Source organism: Bolinopsis microptera, chromosome 1 (genome assembly GCF_026151205.1).
Source record: "Bolinopsis microptera isolate Bmic1 chromosome 1, MBARI_Bmic_1.0, whole genome shotgun sequence".
Taxonomy (NCBI): domain Eukaryota; kingdom Metazoa; phylum Ctenophora; class Tentaculata; order Lobata; family Bolinopsidae; genus Bolinopsis; species Bolinopsis microptera.
In genome coordinates this window covers 8,675,156-8,687,156 of record NC_087072.1, presented here as the reverse complement: position 1 = coordinate 8,687,156, position 12,001 = coordinate 8,675,156, and positions in this window count along the sequence as shown.

Genomic DNA, 12,001 nt, shown 5'->3' with positions numbered 1-12,001 from the left:
AAGAAAATTGAAGAGTGAGAAAATTAACAAAAATTGGACTGGGTATAATGAAAATTGTGAACGGGGGTATGCAGCTAACTTAGGTAAAGTTAAATAAGTAAATCCACACTGTTTCTTTTCTTCAGATGATCCTGAATCTGTGCACCCACTAGTGTGAGTCCAGTAACCGACTTTTCTGTCTCATAGTCCAAAAAGACAAGTGGCAAAGCCAAATTGACAAAATTCTTAAAACAATCTTCTATACGATCTAGGGAATCCTCCTCAAACACATCAGAGAGCTGCTTCCTGGACGAGTTATCTTGAAGGTATGAATCATCCCTGCCATCGACCTGTCACGGTGGGTGGCGCCACTATTCAGTGAGCTGTTATCTAACAAACTCTTTTTACACCTCCACAGTCCGCAATCATCTGACCCCTCCGCAATCATCTCACTTCTTTGAAGTAAAGCCGCAAAAACATGTCAATAAAAACAAAGTCAAGATATGGGAACTGTGTGAAGATTGAAGATATAATTATAAGGAAAATAGTAGGAAAATATTGCGACAATAAATCATGAGGTTTGCAACAATGGGAAATATTACCTTTTATTAAGGATTTTAACAAACTTTAACTTTTCAAACATACAACAGTACAATATTCTTATTACAACACTACACATATACATATATATCAAATTTATTAAGGACGTTACAGAAGGTATACATTTAATGTAGTCCGAGAAGTCCTCACTCCTCACTCTCTTATTAATCTTGAGTTTATAGACCTTTTTGTTAGAAAACAGTGAGTTAAAGTTTAACCACATAGTTGTTCTTACAGTAAAACTTGTAAATCTTAGACCCCAAGTGATGCAATGAAATCGCTCCGGAAGAAACGACTTCTGAAAATACTTTATCATAGTTCAGAGACAACATGTAGGATGTAGGTGCAGTTTTATTTGCAAATAGTGCGATTCCGTACCTGCCTAATTCCTAAACACTAAAACTTTTTTATGTGCGGCAAATTTTGAGACAAACAATATTGCAATTTAGGTGAAAAATAAACCAAATTTGCAGCCTTTAAGTGCATAACTAGAACTACTATACGTCTTTAAAAAATCAGGAAAAACATATACAGAAAGTTAACTAGTATTATTATTATCAAATAACAAATTGATAATGCATTGAATTTTGATACTATCGATATTTGATTAAAAAACAAAAGAGGGTGAATCTTGTAAAATTAAAAACTGATCAAGCTGGATCGCAATTCCTCATCGGATTGAAACTGAGTCTGCACTTTAGGTTATACACATGTTAGCTTATAATATACATTACACACAATATGTTGGAATATTATATTGTAAAGTTATATAACAAATAACACCTTGGCTAAAAGTATTGCACGTAGCACTCAACAACGTATTATTACATTTTTAAACCTTCTGTGAGGGTGCTTCTATAGACTATCCAAAATCCATCGTAACCTTTCATTTAATATTTTTGCAAAAATGATGAACAGAAAAATTTTCTGAGCTATTGGTAAATTTATTGTTGTTCTGAGGTACAGTGGCTGAGGCAAGCATGATTTGAATTTATGACTCCATTAGGTCCATTTTTGTCCCAAGCGTCTAGCGAAACAAGTTTAGGTGAATAAAGTTTGAAATTCTATCCTATACATTATGCAACAAAAATTTAATAAGAATTAATAAAGCTACCGTCGATCGTTCAAAAAATTAATTTAATAAAATATAATTTCTAATCCTTGTTATGACCTAAGCTGCACATTTTACCAAATAATTCATCAAATAATGGTTACAGTTTACTCAAAAATAAAATGCGAAAACAACACCATGATATGCTCTATCAAATGGATTGGAAATATCTAAATTTATGCATGCAAATGGTTAAAATCATTAATCATCATCATCTATTTGCAATTTACAATTGAGTGCGCACCACATCTTATAGTATTGTATAGTACTATGCTTACAGTGCAGTTATACAGTACCCTACAATGTAGATGTACTGAAGGGGTACCCTAGTAAGATTAATTTCCGTTCATTTATCCCCAAATCACGGTTTTCCGAATATTCGGCTGAGTTGACCGAGGAGACAGTATACATGACACAGATGCGTATCTTTGCATGGATCCAACAGATCTTTAGCAACCTCCTTAGACTAGGTGAGACTGGGATTCGAACCCTTATATGTTGTAACTTTTTTTTTTGCTCAAAATTATTCAAACAATATACACATAATATAACAATAACCCTATATAAAATTTCTATATAGAAATTCAATAAAAAATCTTAGAAAATTTCATAAAAACCCTTTGGTGTACAGTAGTATAAGTAGCCAATTCAATTTGTTGGCTCTAAATTAATATTATATATATCTAAATCTGATATCTTAACTATACTACCACTTTTGTAAATGTACCCTGGAAAGAAATATTTATTTATATTTACCATTTACTTTACACTTTACAATAACAACCAAAGTGGAATTTGATGGCGATTAAGCTAACAATTATTTCAATCATAGTGCAGATGTAAATTACAATTTATGCTATGGTTAGAAAAAACTCTCCCATGGTAAGTTTCAGTATTAGTTTATGTAATAAGCGCCATCAGTTGGCACAAAATTTTGTCTCCGATATTGATAAATTTGACTGGTACCAACAGTTGTCTAAAAATATGAATAAAATAATTCCACCGTGCAGCAATTTTTGCTAACAGCTAAGGTCAAAGGTGCAGGTTACATTTTCACCGAAATTAAAGCACATCCAATTCGATAAGTATGAAATATGTTTTATATAACTTGCTTGATTTTGCACTAATTTGGTGTTTAGCGACCAAAATTGCAAAAGATTTTTATCACGTTTCATAAAGTTTGAAAGAAGTGACCAATGAAACAAGAAATTTTTTCAATGAAACAAGAAATTTAATTTTAGCACATTTTACAGAATAAAAAGATGTAAAACAATTCATAAAATATAATGCCCATTTGGTGTATGACTTTTTGTCCTTGACTGCTTGTTTGGTTTTGGAAGGACAGGTAACTAACGGGGCAAGGAATGCGCGTGCCTGGGAGCTTTTGCACACACCAAAACGCTAGTTCAGTTAAGTTTTTAGAGACAAGGCTCACATTAGGACTATACGAAAAATTGTTAGCAGACATTAGGGGTTCTGTTTAAAGTTTTTACTATCTAGGTTGCAGTCTTGTTGTGACAAAAAGTCTACACTAAAACATGCTTGATTTTATATTGTGTAGTTCAAGGATTAAAAATGCACCTTCAAGGTGGATATTGGAGAGCAGGCGAAAGATTATGGCTTAAATTTATCAATGGTTATAATAAGCTATAAATATTTTAAACTATACAATGCTAATTAAAAATTTCTTTATACTTCTTTCTCAAATTAAAATTTAAAAATTCAAAAATATACATTCATTTTATTAAAACTTTCTCACACGTACTTTACTTACAGGACAAGACTTGGAAAACAGTAGCCTAGGGTAATTTAATTTAGATGTGTGTGACCAGCCAGTTATAATGTTTGGAAAATAATATTTGTGCAGTCAAAGTCTTTTACGGTCCAATCAAGCAGGGCGTGGTTATGTTGATTAGCTAGTAGCGCACGTTTTAGCTTTCCTCGCAAGCACATTACACTAGTAGTAAAATCAGTCATTCTGAACTTTGGGGTTAAGATGTTAAAAATTTTGGTTGATCTAGTGTTGTGATTGTCAGGTGGGTCTGCCTGACAGATTAGAAGGCAGGGTTTCCTTGATGAACATGTGTAACCCTCATGTAAGGATATTGGAGCACGGAATTTCATTATCTTGTAGAGCTCGAGGTAACTGTGGTATGTATATAGATTTTGTATAGCTAGAATATTATTATGCTTGAATGTCGGTTTGGTGTGCTCTTTTATGAAGAATTTTTGGTCTAGTTTCTGGTGTCCTATAGGCCTAGTACGTGCACAAGTCTTAAGCTTATCAAGGTACGCCAGTCTATCACCAAATAGTACTCTGAGACAGTACTTCTGAGCAGTAAATAATGAGCTTATACGTTGCTTCGCTGCCCCACCCCATACAGATATACAGTAGGAAAGATGTGATTCGAACAGGGTATAATATAATTGTTGGTGTAGAAATTCTGGAAGGGAGCAGCGGAGTCTACATAAAGTGGATGTGGAATGATTTAGAGTTCGCTTAAGAGCTTTGATGTGATCTTCCCATGATAGGTTCTCGTCAATTATAACACCCAGAAATTTTGCGGATAAAACCTTTTTGATTGGAAAGTTGTCTATAGTTAGTGCAACTTCAGGGTGTGATAAAATCTCTGATTTAGAACCTGCCATGGTGGGTTTGAAGTGTATGTAGCAGCACTTGGATATGTTTATATGTAATTTATTCGCTCTCATATAAGACTGTAATGATGACAGAAGCTCATTTCCTCGTTCATATGCCTCACGTTTTGTTTTGCCGACAACAAATATATTGGTATCATCAGCAAAGGTAACAAATGATCCTAGTTTAGAACTGTTTGTGATGTCGTTCATATAAAGAAGAAATAGGAGAGGTCCAAGAATTGAACCCTGCGGGACACCAAATTGAATAGATAGGGTATCTGATTTTTCTCCTACAACTTCGGTGTATTGTTGCCTGTTTGTCAAGTAGCTTTTTATGAGGTTATTTGCAACTCCTCTCACTCCACATCCCTCTAATTTTATAAGAAGTGTTGAATGATCGATGGTGTCAAAAGCTTTGCTTAGGTCAATGAATATTCCTAAAACATGATTCTTAAGTTTAAGAGATTTCGTAATTAAATCTACAGAGTAATTAACTGCATGGGATGTAGAGTGAGATTTCCTAAATCCAAACTGTGTCTTCGATATAACTCCCTGGGAGCTAACAAATCCGTATATTCTAGAATATATGAGCTTTTCAAAGATCTTACCGAAGACGGACAGTGTGGAGATAGGACGGTAGTTCTCGATTTCTTCTGGGTTACCTTTCTTATATACAGGTGTTATTTTACCAGTTTTCAGGACATCAGGAAATATACCTTGGCCTGGGTCATAAGGATATTGAAGTAATTCGACAATACAGGTGCAATTACATGAGATGACTTTTTTACTACACTTATGGGAATGTCACTGGCTTTACCATTTTCGAACTCGCTTATGATTTTCAATATTTCGTTCGAGGAGCAATCTTCTAGCCTAATATTTTTTTCATTTCTTGGGTTCAGGAAGTCATAGAAAGTTTTCATGGGTAATATATGCAGGCCATTAGATAGATTATTCAGTGTCTCATTAAGCTTTGGTGCAATAGAGACAAACCAAGCATTGAATCCATTAGCAATTGCTCTTCTATCAACTATTCTTTGGTTATCAATGATAAATGGGGGCTTGGTTTGCCTCTTCTTTTTGCCCCTGAGTTCGTTAATAATTTGCCAGGTTTTCTTGCTGTTTTCACAGTTGTTTAGAATTTCGTTACAGTAATGCCAACGTTTGGCAGCTTTAATGATAGCTTTGAGCATCCTACGATAATCACTAAATACTTGGTAGAGCAATATATTACCACCAGGGTTCTTATTAGTAACAGTGTCAGACCAATCCTTACGAAGTTCATGCTTCCTTTCTACAGACTGGATGATACTGTCTGTAATCCATGGGTTAAGTTTGGGAGTTCTTTTTGTCACTTTTGGTACCTCCAGTTTGCAGTGTTTGTCAAGTGTCTGGTCAAAACATGCCGTAAACTCATCAATTCTATTGAAGGAGTGAGCTGGTTTACCTTCACTTCAAGTTCAGTTACAAAGCTTTTTAATTTGGAACTCGAGTAATCATAATAGCGGACATGTTTCTGAGGTTCTGTACTGCGAGGGGTCTCTACTGAAGTGAAGGTAAATATAGGGGCATGCTCACCAAGCCGTTCCTCAATAACACCTGATAAGACTATATTCTCAATTTTATTTGTTAAAACGTTATCGATGCAGGAACTTTTACAGTTTTGACGAAAATGTGTTGCAATGGAGATAGTCGGGTAAAAGCCATTTCTGTAGAATGTATCCTCAAAGAGTTGGGAACTGGTAGAAATATTAAGTATGTTTGAGTTAAAGTCTCCCAACAAATTGACAGTTTTCCCATTTAGCTGCTTTGCAAGTAATTCAAGGGTTTCACAAAAGCTATCAAAGCAGCCATTGGGGGGTCGGTAAATGACTCCATGAACAATTTTGCAGCCTGCACTATCTGTGGTTTCAACAAAGAGGCTCTCAATATTTGTAGTACAGTGTGACACGTTTTCTAAAACCAACCTAGCAATGCGCGCAATCTTGGAAGTGCGCTTTCGGTGGAAACGTATAATTTGCGCCTTTTGTATTTTCTATTGCATATTGCTTAACGGGTGATACTCGTAAAATATCTATTCCATATATTGGACAGGACCGTCGACGAGTCCAACTCGGCGCGCGTCCTGGTAGGTTGTAAACCTACAACATATTGCTAAAAGTGCTTTTTAGTCTTTAGTGCTAGTTATATATATATGAAATATATTTTGTCTGCTTTAATTGATATTAAATAAAATTGTTGTTTTCTTGAAATTGTTGTTTTCTTGAATATTTCTAATAATATTTCGAGAAGAAAGTGGCGCGCGCTACTTCGAAGAAATTTAGACGAGTAACATTCATTAACGAAACCTTATAAGCTTTTAATTAATTGATCTCAAACCTAACCCTAACACAATCTCTAACGATAGAATATACTAAAACCCTAACCCAAATTAATAATATTGATAACTTTGCAGTTCGCTGTTCGCTGTGAATTAGGGGGCACAGGAGCTTGGGGCTGCAAAACCAGGTTTTCGATCAAACGCTGTCTTGGAGGACTTCGCCGCTTCGACGCGCCGCGCGAACTAGCATTCTTGCTTCGCATCGTCGTCGATCTCGACGGATTGACATCGTCAATCAAACGCCGTCATTTGTAGTCAAACGTCGGCAAAAGTTGCTCTCGACCACCGATCAACGATCACGATGCGAAGCAAGAATGCTTGATTCACGATGTCAATCCTTCGCAGCTCGGTGAGGCAGTGGTGCATCTCGCCGATCTACCGTAGATGTGGTTGCGAGAAGCATTATTTGATGCGCGCGCGACCCAGTAGTGCATCGCGCTACAACAAGAATGCTAGTTTGTAGTTCACGCGGCGCGTCGAAGCGGCGAAGTCCTCCAAATGAAATTGCTGCATTATGTAAGCCAAGCGCCGCATACGAATATATATAATTCAATTATGCATAATGACTTGCAAGATGCAGTGATTTCATTGAATGAGAGCAACTGCATCATGAGGTTAATTGATTCACGATTGATTAACGATGTCAATCCTTCGCATCTCGCCGATCTGCATACGTGGTTGCAAGAAGCATTATTTGATGCGCGCGCGACCCAGTAGTGCATCGCGCTACAAGAGGTTAATTGCTTTTGGCGAAGTTTGACTATAAATGCCAGCGTTTGATCAAAAACCTGGTGTTAGGCCTTTTTGTGGGGGTGCACGATAAAAATAAACTTACTCAGAATTTCAAAATTTTTAAACCATTATTTTCATTTTGGAATGAGCAGTGAGTTTCGCCTAGGTGCCATATTTGATGGTTGTCATACGTTGTATGACCCGCCGCGCACGAAGTTCGCGGCTCCCCCTGTATCGTCGAAGACGATACAGTATAGTGAAGCGACCGTGGGGGTCACCACGTGATACAAATTTGATGCGTGCACGGCTTTAGCAAGCAAAATTAAGTGTGGTATAAAAGTCGCGTAATTTGACGAAATTCGTTGATTTTTGTCGTATTATTCTGCATTCTGCATATCTTCGTTTCCTAATCAACATGAATCATGTTAAAAATTTGTCAGAACCTTCCAATCATACTTTTACTACCGAACTTAAATTATTTGGGAGAGATTGGCCTTCATTATGAGGTCTAAAAATGAAAAATTAGGTACAAATTCGTTGATAACTCAAATTCTGACCATCAAAATTGCTCAAACTAATTTAGGTTTAGTAGAACATAAGTGTTTACGTAAGCTGACCTTGTCATACGTCGTATGACCCGCCGCGCACGGGTGCGCACGGCTCCCCCTGTATCGTTGAAACTCTACAGTGAAGCGACAGTGGGGGTTACCACGTGCAACGTGACACAAAGCTGACCGACCAAATTTAAACAAAATTGTTATATGGGAAGTATTATAACTTATTGATTGTTTTCGAAATAATGTTTTGGCCGAAATTTGATTGACGATGTCAATCCGTCGAGATCGTTGCTCTGCAAGAATGCTAGTTTGCGCGGCGCGTCGAAGCGGCGAAGTCCTCCAAGCCGAAATACAAGCTAAAAATCATTCAATGGTCAGCGCGCGCGTCTTACAGTCAATGTTGACGGATATTACTCATCTAAATTTATTTTCGAAATGTTGGCAAGTGCTACGAAGTAGCGCGCGCCGGGCCAAATCATTAACAATGGTCAAAGTCGATGGCGCACGGCCTACTGTGATTTTATTTTGACAGGTACAGGTTGCAATTTCATGTTTGATGTTGCATGCGTGCTATATGAATATTTACATTGTATATACATGCTTTGCTATTTGCTCTAACCAGAGCTCTCTTTGTCAGTTTGTCATATGTTTTATGACCCGCCGCGCACGAAGTGCGCGGCTTCCCCTGTATCGTGGAAACTTTACTATGGTGAAACATTAAACAAGATTGGGGGTCACGACGTGATACAAAGCCCTTTTGCTTGCAGTAGCGCGAGTCCGCCGAAGGCGGCACAGGAGCTAGGTGCAGGTGCCGCCTTGCTCCTATATTCTACTTGTGAAATAAGCGCGTCACGCAGTACGTGTAAACACGTCCAGATTTCTCGACAATTGTGATGGGGAGTCCACTTACAGACTCCAGACCCCTTGACAAGAAATCCTGCACAACATCAAACTGCAGAACATGCGCAGCTTTAACCGATGGAGAATGCACCACAACTAACACCGTCTACCACATCACTTGCGAAGTAGACAATTGCACCGATACGAGTTAACTATGGTGGGGAAACATACAGACCAATCAAGTGCAGGTTCGACGAACATTACCGTAGTGCGGAAAATCCAACAGCAAAATCTTACGAAGATAAGCCACTAGCAAAGCACTACCGGGAAAGTCATCCTCAGCACACAGGCCCCCCCCCCCCCCCCCCCAGCTTAAACTTCAAATCGTTGATAGAGGAACAATGAACATCACTCATCAACAGAAAGATTAAAGAAGCCCGATTTTTAGTTGAAAAGTTAAAAGAAACCAACACTCAACGATAAAACAGAGTTGAACAATCTAACACAGTTTTTAGTTGAGTGACGTGTAAATAGTAATATTTTCGTTTAAATTTCACTCCTCTGCTGCCCATTAATTTCTTTTATCTCTTTTAATCTTTTATCTCCTGTACACGTCACGCTATTCGTTAATTTTCAGATGAGCCCTATTTGATAAATTTTGTCAGTTTTATGTTCATATTTGCTCTGATTTCGTTAAAAACTATTTTACAGTAGATAACTATTTTACAGTTATATATTTTGTTTGAAATAAATTTCGTCGTCAAATTTTTAATGTGAATATTGATCGTTATAATTGAATTAATACTATTTCAGAATATGAGTATGACGTAGAAATGTCAATACGTTATTCAGCTATATATTTCCATTAGAATCTGTCTTCACTGAGTCTATTCAGAAACAATCAGAAATTTGAATGAAAGAACTATCAAATCATGAGAATCAATAACACTACACGAATCTACCGGATTACCTAATATTAATGTTACGTTTTATGTGAGGTCGGGGAGAGGAAATGATAACTTTTGAGTTTCTATCGGATAGTCACTTTAATTTATATCGATATATTTTTAAGATGCAGGGTAATGATGGTGAACTTCTCTCCATGGATGATACTATCTTAATTTAAAGTGGTTTTGACACATGCAACTGAGTTTGAACCAACAAATACTTCGTGCTTTATTGGAAATTATGTGGTCAACGCTTTATCTGCAGACCTTTGCACTTAGGCGAATATTTAAAAAGGTAAAAATAGACTATACTTCGTTCTTATTTCTAACTTTATCTTAGATACCCTATCTTAGGGTCAACTTTCTTATCGGTACCAATCTTGCTGTAAAATGTTTTATCACGAAAGATTGTATCGCGGTCATTATGGGCAATATAATAATTATATCAAAAGATACATCAAAAGATTGTTATTTGCTTGTTATATTTTAACTTAATATTTCCTTAGAGACGGAACTTTACAAAAAAAGATAGACGACTTCATCGCGGATCTTGATTTTGAATTTTACTTTGTGCTCCTCACAGACTACTTCGACGAGAGTTTGGTTCTGCTCAAAGAACAGATGAGCAGGGAGTACCAAGAAATATTTTTCATGAAGCGATTCTCAACAGCTGATAGGAGTAGGATAGACTCCGAAATTAGCCAGAAAACAACCGATCTAATACTTAAGTACAATATCGTAGACGTTCAATTATACAACTTTTTCCGCAAAATATTTAAAATGAAAATCCGTGTATTCGGAGAGGAATTGCTTAAAGAAAAGACTGCTGAATTTCGTCGGTTAAGGATGGAATTTGAGAACCGGTGCTTCATCAAGCGCGAAGATGCTCCTAAAGCCCAACGTTTAATTAACCGTTTGATTCTTACAGAATTATGGGAACAAGAAAAATCATGTACAATGCTTATTCAGAAAGATGCTACTTTGAATTTCTTTGTCAGTGAACTTCAGGTTAAAGAAGACTTTCATTCAAAAAATGGGGATGAGATGATGGAAAAATGGACAAGGGGGCAACCAATGAATGAAAAATATAAAGATATGGTAATGAGAATGGAGTTCATTCAGTTTATGTTTGATTTAATGAACTGCTCATAGTGCTTTAATAAAATGTGATAACTTAATATTAATTTTCGTCCTAGTTAAATTAGCAGCATATCTTTTGTTTTACGATAACTGCAAACTTCAAAAATTGCAGAATTTCAATAAGAATTTTAATATATCAATCCTATTCTTCCCTTTCACTGAATATGTGTCGGCAAATATTCTTGAAGTTGACAAAATGTACTGAGAATCCCTTTCTTTCTGAATCGTCTGAATATTTGTGAAATATCTTCAGCTCCAAGATATTATCATAATACTCGATGAAACGTCAGGCATGGCAATAGTCTCTGTCAGTTTATAGTTGGACTCAAATTGTCCGTTTGTGAGCCTGTCCACGACGTTTTAGAACCCAGTTTCTCGTTTTATTAGTACTATAAGTCATCTCGAGTGTAAATGATATCCATAAAGTAATAATGAAGCTATAAATAGAAAGCAGATGTTATAAGTGGTCCACGAACTGAGTCGGGCTTCTTGGATACTGACAATTTTTGCACGTATCATATTCCTTTCATTCCCATTTTACAACCTTTTAGTCTTTTGGACTTCAGGATCTTCAGGACTGTTCCGTATGTTATGCACATTGCTTCACATAAAATACATTGTGTTGTATTATTCTGTCAGTAAACTTCAGGTCAAGGAAGGCTTTACTTCACCAAATGGAGATTAGATTATGAAAAAATGGAAAACATGAACCAATGGATGCAGCCCAGAAAGATCTTGTTATGGGCCTACCAGGGAATATGATATTTTGATTACAAATTAAGCCCTAGATTGTTGGTCAAATACAATCTCGAGATCAAGCTTCATGAAAATATTAAGCTGAACAGTGAACAGTGAACACATTGAATCAAAATCATTGATCGTTCTAAATTACGTTCTAGGTTTATATAGTTCCACTCCCACTTACAGTTAAATTGTACAAGCTTGTAGTGAGGGTACATCGGATGTGGAAATGTCACAGGACGTTTTTCTTATGTGTGACGTTCCCCATGAGGTTGTATCTTGTTGTACATACTTATGTACAACAACCTCATGTGGACACTGAACACGTCACTTA